The sequence below is a fragment of the Copadichromis virginalis genome, linkage group LG15 (assembly GCF_057382275.1).
Source record: "Copadichromis virginalis isolate Kocher_CV1m ecotype Utaka linkage group LG15, C_Virginalis_male_GT1.1, whole genome shotgun sequence".
Classification (NCBI taxonomy): domain Eukaryota; kingdom Metazoa; phylum Chordata; class Actinopteri; order Cichliformes; family Cichlidae; genus Copadichromis; species Copadichromis virginalis.
The window spans coordinates 38374503-38387618 of NC_140632.1; positions in this window are offsets into that span (position 1 = coordinate 38374503).

Below are 13116 nucleotides of genomic sequence, written 5' to 3' on the forward strand. Positions count from 1 at the left end.
ACTGGCTGTCTGACTGCAGGAAGTGACGTCCATCTTTTCGCGTGACGTCACGTAAGTAAGCGACGAGCACTTTTCCCTTAGAGAAAATATTATAACAGCTGCAAAGGGAACGCTGCCTCATGCTATAGCCTTGAACGCAATAAATAAATAAAAAAAATAATGCTGGGCTAGCAAGGAGTCAGTGATGCCTCTAACACAGCACAGTGTACGCACAATATCAGTGTAAGGAGGAAGTACAGATTTTTTATTGGTTATTTACGAAAATGTTTTAGAGTTTCTCAAGAAGAAGCGATGACGAAAGCCATTGTTGCGAGATCGATCAACTTTAGACCAGACAACAAACGACGGAGGCTCCGGAAAAGTGCAATCAAACGATGAGTTTTATTATCACAGGAGAACAACCAACCGTCAGCATACGGAATGGGTTGCTCTGACAAGAATACATTGGGTTCTGGTTTTATAGGACAAAATATCACACCTACGTCAATACAGTTCAAAAATACATGGTGACAGACGGGCAAAAGTTCAATTCGTGCAGACAAGGGTTCATCACGTACATATAACCTTACACCGACATATAACTTCTCCTTTCTACATTACTTGCCTTTCAAGGTAATAACTTCAGGTCTTAGCATTTCTGAGAGCTAATAATGGACCCTCGTCATTAATCCCTAAGTAGAGTACTTTTGCAGCCAGTCTCAAACTGAAGTAGAAGACGCTTAGGCCTTCACTCAAACCTGCTACTAGATTAATATGTGTATTGTAAGCATGCATGCAATTAACCTGCTATGTTCTCATCTTCTCTCAACATGTATCATCTGGACACTCTCACCAGTGAAGCTTAAAACCTTCTAGAATGGAACATCAACTCTTAACCAAGCACATTTATGCATTGTGTATAAAATGAACTCAACCTGTAAAAATAGAAAGGTCAATGTGATGACAGACATATTCAATGCAATATAAACCCTGTAAGAGATATTACTGATAAATGATACTGTGAAACATTTTATTAATACATTCTTCATAAGGCAAATTATATGGTAGCAATAAAAGAATCTCTGAATCCCAACACCATCAAACGCTTTATTGCTAAATAGAGTAAGAGTTTTAGAGTTTCCCGAGATTCGGGGTATCAAATATCTGCTCTGTCAGCTGTTCATCGTCCTTTTTCGTTGTATTTTTTGCTTGTTTGTTTTACGTTCTACATAGGGGTGGCATGGGGTGGCAAGTGCCACCCTAGTTTTGCATATGACAGTGTGGGGTGGCGTGGGGTGGCATGTGCCACCCTAGTTTTGCATATGACAGTGTGGGGTGGCGTGGGGTGGCATGTGCCACCCCTAGTGCCACCCTAGTTTTTCGCATATGACAGTGTGGCAGTGTTGTTTATTAAAATAAGATAGCATTAACACTTTAGTCTAGCACTAAACTTCACCATGATATTGTCATGAATAGTAGCGCACACTAAACCAGGTGAGAGCCACAAATATAGTTATTTCACTGTGTTTATTGAGCACATGTTGAATGCTTTCTGCTTTTTGCAACTTCATAAATCTTGGGGGCTTACAAAGAACTGATCAAAAGAAATTAAGATATCCAAACTTGACATATTTAATCCCTAATTCAGCCAAGCTTCATAAAAACTAGATAATTCTTTCTCCTGCCAAAAGCAGTGAACACACAACTTAAGTTCATATACCCCATTTGTAAAACACATACCAAATCAGTTGCTCCTTTGACAAAGAAATTCAGCAACCCACGATTATATAATCCTTTATTCAGTAACAACCATGTATTCATGAGTGAAGATTTAGTTTCTGATTTATTCCTCACTTGTGCACTTCAACTATTGTGTCACTCCTGTGCAATTCACCTCCCCCCTTTGCTAGCCAAATTTCAAGGTAAAAAAAATGTTCTTTTTTTTTTTTTTTTTTTTTGCCTGTCCCGTTTGGCTCTTTTGCCATCAGAATTGTTGTCTAAAGGCAAACAAAGATGCCTAACGGATTTACTTTACCAAATTGACCATCCCAGCCTTGCCGTAATGGTCCATTTGATTGACCTTTTATTGTTTATTTTATCTTCACTTACTGAATACGGGACAGACTTGACTGGGAGAAAGAAAGAGGGAAAGAAACAGCTGAGAAGAGGGACGGGGAGAAGGGCAAAAGACAAAAACCAACAGAACGGGCAGAGAGAAAAAAAATGCATATATCAATCACCTGGATCACCTGCTGAGAAAGAAAAAAGAAAACAAGCAGAAGAGAACAAGAGTAATAGAATAAACAACATCACAATGATATATGGGAATATGACAGTAAATACCAAATATTAAACATTATTGTGCAGCACATAAGATCAACAGAACACAGTGTGCTTTGAGGTAGGAGCCAAAAAGGGTGTAGTTTGTGGGTGTGATCACCCTTGTGTACACCTGTGAGCATGGACGCGCTTGTTTTTAAAAAGGTTCCTTCATCTAATGATCTGCTAGAGGGTGTGGGGGGGCCACAGCCCCATCCTCCAGGGCATGAAGCAGGTATGGAGGAGATCAAAACTCCAGACATCCAGAGGCCCCCAGAACACAAGAGACCAAGGAAGACCAACAGAGGGGCAGCCGCGCCACTGTCCCAGAAAGAGCTGAGGAGAGTCCCAGATGAGGGCTCACTCAGCAGCCGCGGAGCAGAAGCCAGGGGGGGTTGCAGTGACGCGCCCGTGAGCTCCGCCGGCAGCCAGCCATGCCTGAGTGACCGAGCCCCAGGCCGAGAGGCCGGGGGCACCCCACCTCCGAAGTGGCCCGAGCGAGCCTCAGGCTCCAGGCCCCGATAAGCGGCCGCCAAGGAGTGAGCCGGTGTTTACCTGGACGCCCATCCCCGGACACAAAGAACCACCAACGCACCGATGTCTGAGGGAGTCCGCCACTGGCAGGGGAAGTGGTGGTAGGGGGAGATAGGCCTCCAAACCTTGGAGGGCCTGAGATGTCCCCAGAGAGGTGGCGCCTGACACCCAACCTGACATATAGACACAGAAATACAGGCACACACAGATACAAACATCCATTCCCACCCTCATGCTCTCATATGCACTTACTCCACACTCAACCAACGTGGAGACAGACATAAAGAGACGCTGTACACACGATCACACTCCCCAAGCGTACTCTACAAACCGGGTCTAGGTACCCTTGCCCCTGGAGGGGGGAACTGCACCCAGACCCAGGTGGTGTTACCCTTTTCCCTGCGGTGGGGGGAGGCAGACCGCCCCGACTCCGCAGCAGCAGGAAGGCCCCACACTCCAGACCGCAGTCGGACGGCCAACTCCTCCTCCTAGCCCCCCCGCTCCAGCAGGTCGCAGAGAATGGGGGTGAGAGAAGACTCCAAACCTCCCTCCACCCGCTCATATGTAGTGTTGATGCATGTGTGTTCTAAGGTGCATTTAAAACCCAGGGGGGCATGGAGCTACCTGCCAGAGAGCAGCAGGTAAGCGCATAGTCCCTCCTGCTAGCCCTCAATGTCTACGTGTATTCAAAATTGAGAGGTGGGCAACGACGCCAGGGGTGAGGTGTACACCCTGATGGTACTTTGGATTCCGTGTATCGTGCCCACCCCCAAGATCCTATATGTATGTGTAATGAGAGTGTGAGTAATGTGAATGTCTAAGTTGTGGGATAAAATTGAGGCAGAGGCAGCCAGAAGGGGACAATTCAATTCAATTCAATTTTATTTATATAGCGCCAAATCACAACAAAAGTCGCCTCAAGGCGCTTCATAGATACAGAGAAAAACCCAACAATCATATGACCCCCTATGAGCAAGCACTTTGGCGACAGTGGGAAGGAAAAACTCCCTTTTAACAGGAAGAAACCTCCGGCAGAACCAGGCTCAGGGAGGGGCGGCCATCTGCTGCGACCGGTTGGGGTGAGAGAAGGAAGACAGGATAAAGACATGCTGTGGAAGAGAGACAGAGGTTAATAACAGATATGATTCAATGCAGAGAGGTCTATTAATACATAGTGAGTGAGAAAGGTGACTGGAAAGGAAAAACTCAATGCATCATGGGAATCCCCCGGCAGCCTACATCTATTGCAGCATAACAAAGGGAGGATTCAGGGTCACCTGGTCCAGCCCTAACTATATGCTTTAGAAAAAAGGAAAGTTTTAAGCCTAATCTTAAAAGTAGAGATAGTGTCTGTCTCCCGAATCCAAACTGGAAGCTGGTTCCACAGAAGAGGGGCCTGAAAACTGAAGGCTCTCCCTCCCATTCTACTTTTAAATACTCTAGGAACAACAAGTAGGCCTGCAGAGCGAGAGCGGAGCGCTCTAATAGGGTGATATGGTACTACAAGGTCATTAAGATAAGATGGGGCCTGATTATTTAAGACCTTGTATGTGAGGAGCAGGATTTTGAATTCAATTCTGGATTTAACAGGAAGCCAATGAAGGGAAGCCAAAACAGGAGAAATATGCTCTCTCTTTCTAGTCCCTGTCAGGACTCTTGCTGCAGCATTTTGGATTAGCTGAAGGCTTTTCAGTGAGTTTTTTGGACATCCTGATAATAATGAATTACAGTAGTCCAGCCTGGAAGTAATAAATGCATGAACTAGTTTTTCAGCGTCACTCTGAGACAGGATATTTCTAATTTTAGAGATGTTGCGCAAATGGAAGAAAGCAGTCTTACATATTTGTTTAATATGTGCATTGAAGGACATGTCCTGGTCAAAAATGACTCCAAGGTTCCTCACCGCGTTACTGGAGGCCAAGGTAATGCCATCCAGAGTAAGAATCTGATTAGATACCATATTTCTAAGATTTTCAGGGCCGAGTACAATAACCTCAGTTTTATCTGAATTAAGAAGCAGAAAGTTAGCGGCCATCCAGGTCTTTATGTCTTTAAGACATTCCTGCAGTTTAACTAATTGGTGTGTGTTATCTGGCTTCATGGACAGATAGAGCTGGGTGTCATCTGCATAGCAGTGAAAATGTATGCTATGTCTTCTAATGATACTGCCTAAGGGAAGCATGTATAATGTAAACAGAATTGGTCCTAGCACTGAACCCTGTGGAACTCCATAATTAACCTCAGTGTGTGAAGAGGACTCTCCATTTACATGCACGAATTGGAGTCTATTAGATAGATATGATACAAACCACTGCAGCGCAGTACTTGTAATACCTACAGCATGTTCTAATCGCTCTAATAGGATATTATGATCAACAGTATCGAACGCTGCACTGAGGTCTAGCAGGACAAGCACAGAGATGAGTCCACTGTCAGAGGCCATAAGAAGATCATTTGTAACCTTCACTAAAGCTGTTTCTGTGCTGTGCTGAGCTCTGAAACCTGACTGAAACTCTTCAAATAAACCATTCCTCTGCAGATGATCTGTTAGCTGTTTGACAACTACTCTTTCAAGGATTTTTGATATGAAAGGAAGGTTGGAGATTGGCCTATAATTAGCTAAGACTGCTGGGTCTAGAGATGGCTTTTTGAGTAAAGGTTTAACTACAGCCAGGTTGAAGGCCTGTGGTACATAGCCGATTATTAGAGATAGGTTGATCAAATTTAAGATCGAAGAATTAATTAATGGCAGGACTTCTTTGAGCAGTTTTGTAGGAATGGGGTCTAAAAGACAGAGGGCGGGGAGGGGGGGGGGGGGTAGCCTCCTCTGCACCCTGGTGACATACCCCTACTCCAAGGTCCTGCATGTGTGGGTGGTTGTGGTGGAGCGGGAAGAGGGAGGCAGCTGGAGATGGGGAGGGGGTCAGCTCCCCCGCTGACCCCAGTAGGCACCCCCATACTCCGCGACCCACCAGGGAAAGGGGGCCCAGGCCCATCCAGACCGGGGCCCAGTGCAGCAGCGCCTCCTGGCCCCACAGAGCCCGGGACAGTCCACCCAACCCCACCACAGAGAAAACTGCACCCACCCCACCATCCACTCATCTTCCAGACTACATAAGACAATAAACACCCAGGCTGAGATCTTCCTCCACCTCTCCTGTATCTCCCCCTCCTGCAGAGGGAGCTCCTGAGGAGAGGAAAGCTGTGACAATCTCCCCCACCAGTTGAAGAGCCCCCCAGGTGGCTCGATGCACCGGCGGCACCCTGCTCCAGGGCTGGGCCCCCATGCACCCACCCGCCCACAACCCCGGCAACACACCAACCAGGACCCAAGCCCCCGAGGCCCAGTCCGGGTCCCAGCCCAGAGACGGAGCGCCCCCAGAACCTCACGCCCATCCCGGACCCACCCAGGGGCAGCCAGGCTACCAGGTCAGTAACCCACGTCCGTCAGCACAGACCCTCCCCTAGCCCCGCTGCACGCGGCCACGAGGAAACAGTCACCTGAGAGCCAACAGAGCCCCTAACCGGACATGACCGCTACCCCGGGTTGAGCCCCCCAAGGAAGATGCCTCCGGGGAACCCCCCGACGCCCTAAGCCTGTCCCTACCCCCACACCAATCACAACAGTGAAGGCGGGACCAAACTATGACCCCCCACCCCCACTAGGTGATGGAGCTGATCAAAGGAGCCCAGAGCAATTGATCTGATGTGGTGGCAGAGGCTGTATCAAGACTGATGTAATCTAATAGATAATTTCTATACTGGTTAGAATTAAGATTATTTTTATTTTTCCAGTTCATGAGGACTGTTTTCTTGGCTATGCATAGGGCAGTGAAAACCATATGGGCGATATTCTTTTCTGAAGTGACATTATCTAAGCTGCCCAACAAACACACTAAGGGGGAAGTTGGAATGTTACATTTCAGACACTTCGATAAGTCTTCACATATCTCGCGCCAAAACTTCTGAACTGGTGGACAGAACCAAAGAGCGTGGATATAATTGTCCGGTGAATTGGTTTGGCAGTGTGAGCAGTTGTTGGTAGACGTAAAGCCCATCTTGAACATCTGATGACCTGTATAGTGCACTCTATGTAATATTTTGTATTGAATTAATTGAAGACTGGGATTTCTGATTAGATGAAAGGTTTTTAAGCAAATCTGAGACCAGAAGTTTAGGTCTAAGTTAACTGATAAATCCGCTTCCCATTTTGCAATAGGAAGTGATATTGATTCATCTGTTTTAGAAAGCATTCTGTATATTTTGGATAGTAATTTGGGGGTTTTAAGAGTAAGAAATTGAACCACACTTGGTGGTGTTTGTAGTTCAACTTGACCCGGTTTAAATTTCTTTTTTACTATGGATTTAATTTGTTGATATTCTAAAAATCTTTTCTTGTTGATCCCATATTGTGTAACTAGTCCGTCAAATGAAATAAATTCTGTTCCTTCTAGTATATGTTCTAAATATTTGATTCCTTTACCACTCCAATCTGAAAAGTTTATCATATTATTGTTTTGTAATATGTCAGGGTTGTTCCAGATAGGTGTACGTTTGCATGGGATTAATGAAGACGCCGTCAATTTTAGAAACTCCCACCATGCTGTCAGAGAAGAGCTGATGTTGATGCTTTTAAAGCATTCATGTCATTGGATGTTTGAGCTGATAAATGGTAGGTCTGAGATCTCTAGATTATTGCAGAGTGCTTGTTCTACATCTAGCCAAGGTTCATCTAAGAGGGTATGTTTTAGCCATCCTGAGATAAACTGAAGCCTGTTGGCTAAGAAGTAGTGCTGAAAGTTAGGCAGTTCTAGTCCTCCTTTATCCTTGGTCTTTTGTAGTGTTTTTAAGCTTATACGTGGGGGTTTATTTTTCCAAAGGAATTTGGACATACATGAATCTAGAGATCTGAACCAATCTTGTGGCGGTTTAGTTGGGATCATTGAGAATAAATAATTTATTTTTGGTAAGACCATCATTTTTATAGCGGCAACCCTTCCTATGAGTGATATGGGTAGACATTTCCATCTAGCCAGATCATCTTCTACCTTCTTTAAAAGTGGGATATGGTTTAATTTAGTTAGATCTGCAAGCTTGGGAGAAACATTAATACCTAAATATTTTATATTTCCCGATTGCAGTGGTGTAGAAGAGGAATTATGGAAGGAGCAATTAATCGGTAGGACTGTAGATTTTGACCAGTTAATTGAGTAATCTGATATTCTTGCAAAAGAGTTTATCAATTCAATCACCCCAGAGATATTGGTTTGTGAATTTTGGAGAAAGAGTAACACATCATCCGCATAAAGGCTGATTTTATGTTCCACGTTCTTGCATTTTATGCCCTTAATTACTGAATTCTGTCTAATTGCTGCTGCTAGTGGTTCAATAAAAATTGCAAACAGTGAAGGGGAGAGTGGGCATCCCTGCCTGGTGCCCCTCAAGAGACAGAAGCTGGAGGATGTCTGGTCATTTGTTCTAACACAAGCTGTTGGGGAATTATGTAATATTTTTAACCAGTTTATGAAAGAGGATCCAAAACCAAATTTGTGTAAAGTTGCAAATAGAAATTTCCAGTTAACTCTGTCAAATGCTTTTTCTGCGTCTAAAGAGAATATTGTAGTTTCTAGGTTTTTACTGTATGAGTAGTCTATCAAATTAAGTAATCTACGTGTATTTGTTGATGAGTGCCTACCTTTTATGAAACCAGTTTGGTCAGGATGAATTAAGAGGGGGGTTATTTTCTCCAGTCTCTTTGAGAGAGCTTTGCAGATTATTTTAAGGTCTACATTTATAAGGGATATTGGACGATAGCTTGAGGGATATACAGGGTCTTTGCCTGGTTTTAGCAGGAGATTAATGTTTGCAGAATTCATATTTGATGGAAGTCTGCCCTTTTCTTTAATTTCCAACAACGTTCTGTAGAAAACTGGTGCTAGAATCGACCAGAATTCTTTGTAGAATTCTGCAGGAAAGCCGTCTGGACCTGGAGCCTTATTATTGGGCATACTTATCAGGGCTTCCTGGAGTTCACCTGGTGTCAGTGGTGAATCCAGTGCCATTGCTTGAGTGTCCAATAATTTTGGAAGAGTTATGTTGTCCAAAAACTGATCAATTTCTTTTTTAGATGGGTTTATTTGTGGTGAATACAACATTTTATAGAAATCCCTGAAAATGTTGTTTATTTGTATCGGTTCATATATTGTGTTCCCAGATGAATCTTGAACAGCACATATAGTTGTTTTTTCTTTATTTATTTTTAGCTGGTTTGCTAGAAATTGACCGGATTTATTACCATGTTCATAATTTTGTAGGCGTAGTCTTTGTACTAAGAATTGTGTTTTTTTTTTTATCAATTATCTCATTTAATTCTAGTTTAGTTTTGCGTATTTTGTTCAATGTTTCCTGATCTTGGTGGGACGCGTAGGCTTCTTCTAGTGATTTGATGTTTTTTTCTAATTCCTGAATATTTTTGTTTTCTTTTTTCTTTTTATGTGATGAGAAAGAAATTATTTTACCTCTCAAAGAACAAAATGTTCTGCAGGATCGAATCACTCAGTGCCTTGCATGCTCTGCAGTGGAGTGGTCGCTGACAAAGGGCCAAGAAAAACAGAAAGATCCTCTCCCCACTGCAGCTTCAGATGTGCTAATCCAGGCTCTTCATCACTTTTGCAAACAAAATTCCACCTTTTTATATGGGACACACGGGTTGTTTTCTTTTGGCCTCAGAAGGGACTGACATGAGGCCCAGATCAAGCCATGCTAGCTCAGCGTTTGTAATGGCATCAGACCCCTAAATGACAATTTGTCTTTGGGCCTATTTTTAAGATGGTAAAAAGTTTTAATTGCCAAGTCTCCAACAGAAAGGTTCAGGACAGATTTTTTTCAATATAGAATTAAAGTCAATCTGTTACTATGGTTGCAATGACTGATCTGAAGACTTATACAGCTACATACATGGGATATCTCCATATTCATCAATATTCGATAAGCTTTTGTGCATTCACTTTTCAAAGGTAGTTAAGACAAATCTATTGCAGATATATAAATTAGAGATGGACCGATCTGATATTACGTATCGGTATCGGTCCGATACTGACGTAAATTACTGGATCGGATATCGGAGACAAATAAAAAATGTAATCGATCCATTAAATATCAAAAAAGCACCTCACAAAACTTGTGACATGGCGTAACTCGGCTCATAACCGTAGCACGTTGCAGCAGTGTGGTCACATGATAGAGCGGCTGTGTGTATTTGTAGCAGGGGCGGAGCCTGGGGGTGGCTTACTGGGCTTAAGCCCGGGTTGTTTTGTCAGAAGCCCGGGGTCTTTTGGAGTGTAATTTTTCATAGTTAGATGTCTGGCTGACAACTGTATAAAAGAAAAAGTACACACAATATTCGAAGCACATAGTGCACACTGTGGGAATTTACGACTGTGCGTGAATCCCCCCTGATATTGGTATGATCCAAGCTCAGGCACTAAGCGACTGAGCGAGGGGGCGGGGCAGCTGCTGCCTGTGAGTGCGCTGTTGGAGAAACTGAGCCAGCCATACTAAGGAGAGCTTAAGTTTGACCAGGTACCAAAGCAAATCATTCGTACCGTATAAATAATGTAAATATGACGGTGAATCACGAAAGATTGATATCAAACTGATCACTTGACCCATATTACGTTACTTGCTCTTCAAGTGAATCAACAAATGGCGAAATGAAAAGCGAACAAATGCAATTTTTTTAAGAGTCTTAGCTTACATGTGTTTATTTCATATTTTCAGTTCTTACCCTCCCCGACTAAATCGGTTTCAGTTATGTACTGAAATATAAGAATGGACATTCGAGGGTTCTTTCAAAGAAAAAACTCTGGTAAATGTTATTTTATATATTATGCTTTGTATGTTGTTCAGTATATTTCTATGCAAAACAAGAGGGGTTTCAGTACACATCAGGATATTCACATTTGTAACCAGATATTTACATACACTTTAGGGAGAAAAATTTTTTACTGTACAACATCAATTTAGAGTAAACTTTTGTTAGATAAATATTGAAATATCTTTTGAATTAGTTTAATGTCAGAATAAAGAGAGACAGAGCTTTCTGTTTTTTTATCACTTTGATCCAATTTAGGAGCACATATACACTAAGTTTGTTAATTAATAAGAAACTCCAGACGATTCCATTCTGAGCTGAAGAAGCTTCTGATAGGTTAGTAGAGTCCATGTGAGTAAATTGGTGGCACACCTGTGGATGCATATAAGGCAAAACACAGAGCCTGTTTCTTTGAAATGGGAAAATCAAGAGATGTCAACCAAAACACCAGGAAAAGAATTGTGGAGCTCCATAAGTGTGGCTCAGTTTGAATACAATTTGGTGCCATTTGCAATTAAGAAATACAGATAGTTTCTCTCTTTACTCTTAAAGTTAACAAATATGTTTTTTATATTTATCAATCTAAAAAAATAAACATTTAGTTTGATTTGATCTTACAATTAAAAAAGTGTTTGTGTTTTGATCTGAAGAGTACATAAATATGTGGTTTCAACTGTATATTTGATGATTGTCAGCACAAAGAGGGAGAGAGAGGAGCAGAGATTGAGATGGAGAATGAGGACAGAACAGAGATGAAGAAGAGCAGGTGAGACATACATGTTAGTCAAATGGTTGTTTACCAAAAGTATCACCGTATCATAGGTACTCGTGTATCTCGTACCTAGTGTTTCTTTTTAGGTTTGTTATTTTTCAAATTCTATATTTATTAAGTTATGCAGGCTTTTTTGCACAACAAGGCTAAATAATTATATAAACTTTTCTCAATCTAAATAGTGGACTTTGGTAGAATTAAAAAAATAAGTGTAGTGCAGGTCTATGATGATTTTTAGTGCTACTATCATCTAGTTCTGATTGTGGTTATGTCTTTGTTAAGTCCTAAGTAGTCCTGATTTTGAACTCTTGTAGTCCTGTTTTAATTCCGGATCAGTTCTGGGTCTGGTTGAATTGGGGTTTAGTCTTCGTGTCTTGATACACCCCCGACTTTGTTCTGCCTTGCTGCTTAATTAAAAAACTAGTTTAAGGTGTCCTGCACATGTGATATATATTTTTCCCTATATGAAGTCATTCATTATTGAACAAAACTCAAAACAGAGCCTATTAATCTTTCAGTCATTTCTAAACACCCCCCCCCCCCAAAAAAAAAAAAAAAAAAAAAATCCCACATGCATACTACCCTTTAGGGCTAAGCCCCGGGTGTTTCAAATGTCTGGCTCCGCCTCTGATTTGTAGCCTCGCTACCAAACCAGCATTTCATCTCCGAGGAAGTGATCCCAGAGAGAAGTAAAGCAAGTGTGTAAGTTCATCTCTGAATGTTTGTAAAGCATTCCCGCGTTAAGCTTAACAACCGATTTATGGAGCGATGGCCTCTTCTCTCTCTCTCTCTCCTGCTGCTACTTCAATCATGAAACTGATCAATGATCAGCTGATCAGCTTTTCTGTCGCTAGTCCGTCTCTCTTCTTTGTTTTTGGCCCACTTTGCGCCAGAAAGAGGAAACCAGCGGCTGAACAACAGCAGCACTTTTAACCTTGATCAGCTGTTGTTAGAACTTATTTAATATTACTTTCTACACCAGGATCTTTTTCTACGCAGCTGATGGCTGGTAACTGTGCAGGGGCGGATCTAGCAAAGTTTAGTCAGGGGGGCCGATAGGGCATTAACAGGGAAAAGGGGGCACAAAGACATACTTTTCTTTCTTATTCTCATTTTAAATGTCTAGCTTTTAATAAAAAATTATCCGAATCTTACACCCAAAGTTTTAATCTGATGTAAAATGTATAGAAGTCCATTACTGTATATAGTAACTATTAGGTCTAATATACCCTAGTAAGCTATAGTACTTTTTCCTTTGGGAAGATACCATCTGTGCAGTCTGCAATTCTGTTGAATCTATTTAATTATTCTTGAAAAATAATTTATTTTTGTGCATTTTTTTCACACTGCATCAAATTAAAGTTGATTACGTCGATTAAGCATCACGAGGTGGAGGGTGCGGGGTAGTTCCCTATTTTTTTTTTTTTTTTTGCTGGGAGTTGGAACCCTATTAGTTAGGTTGCTTAATATTTCTGCTAAGTACTCTTTAAAATACCAGAATAGGGAGGATGGAGTAGGTTTAAGTTTATTAGATTGATCAGTATTGCTGAACTATGAAATATTTTGGGTGCAGTGTATTTTTTTACATACAGGTATAACAGAATAGCTTTAGTGTTTTTTTTTTATTTTTAACTTGAGT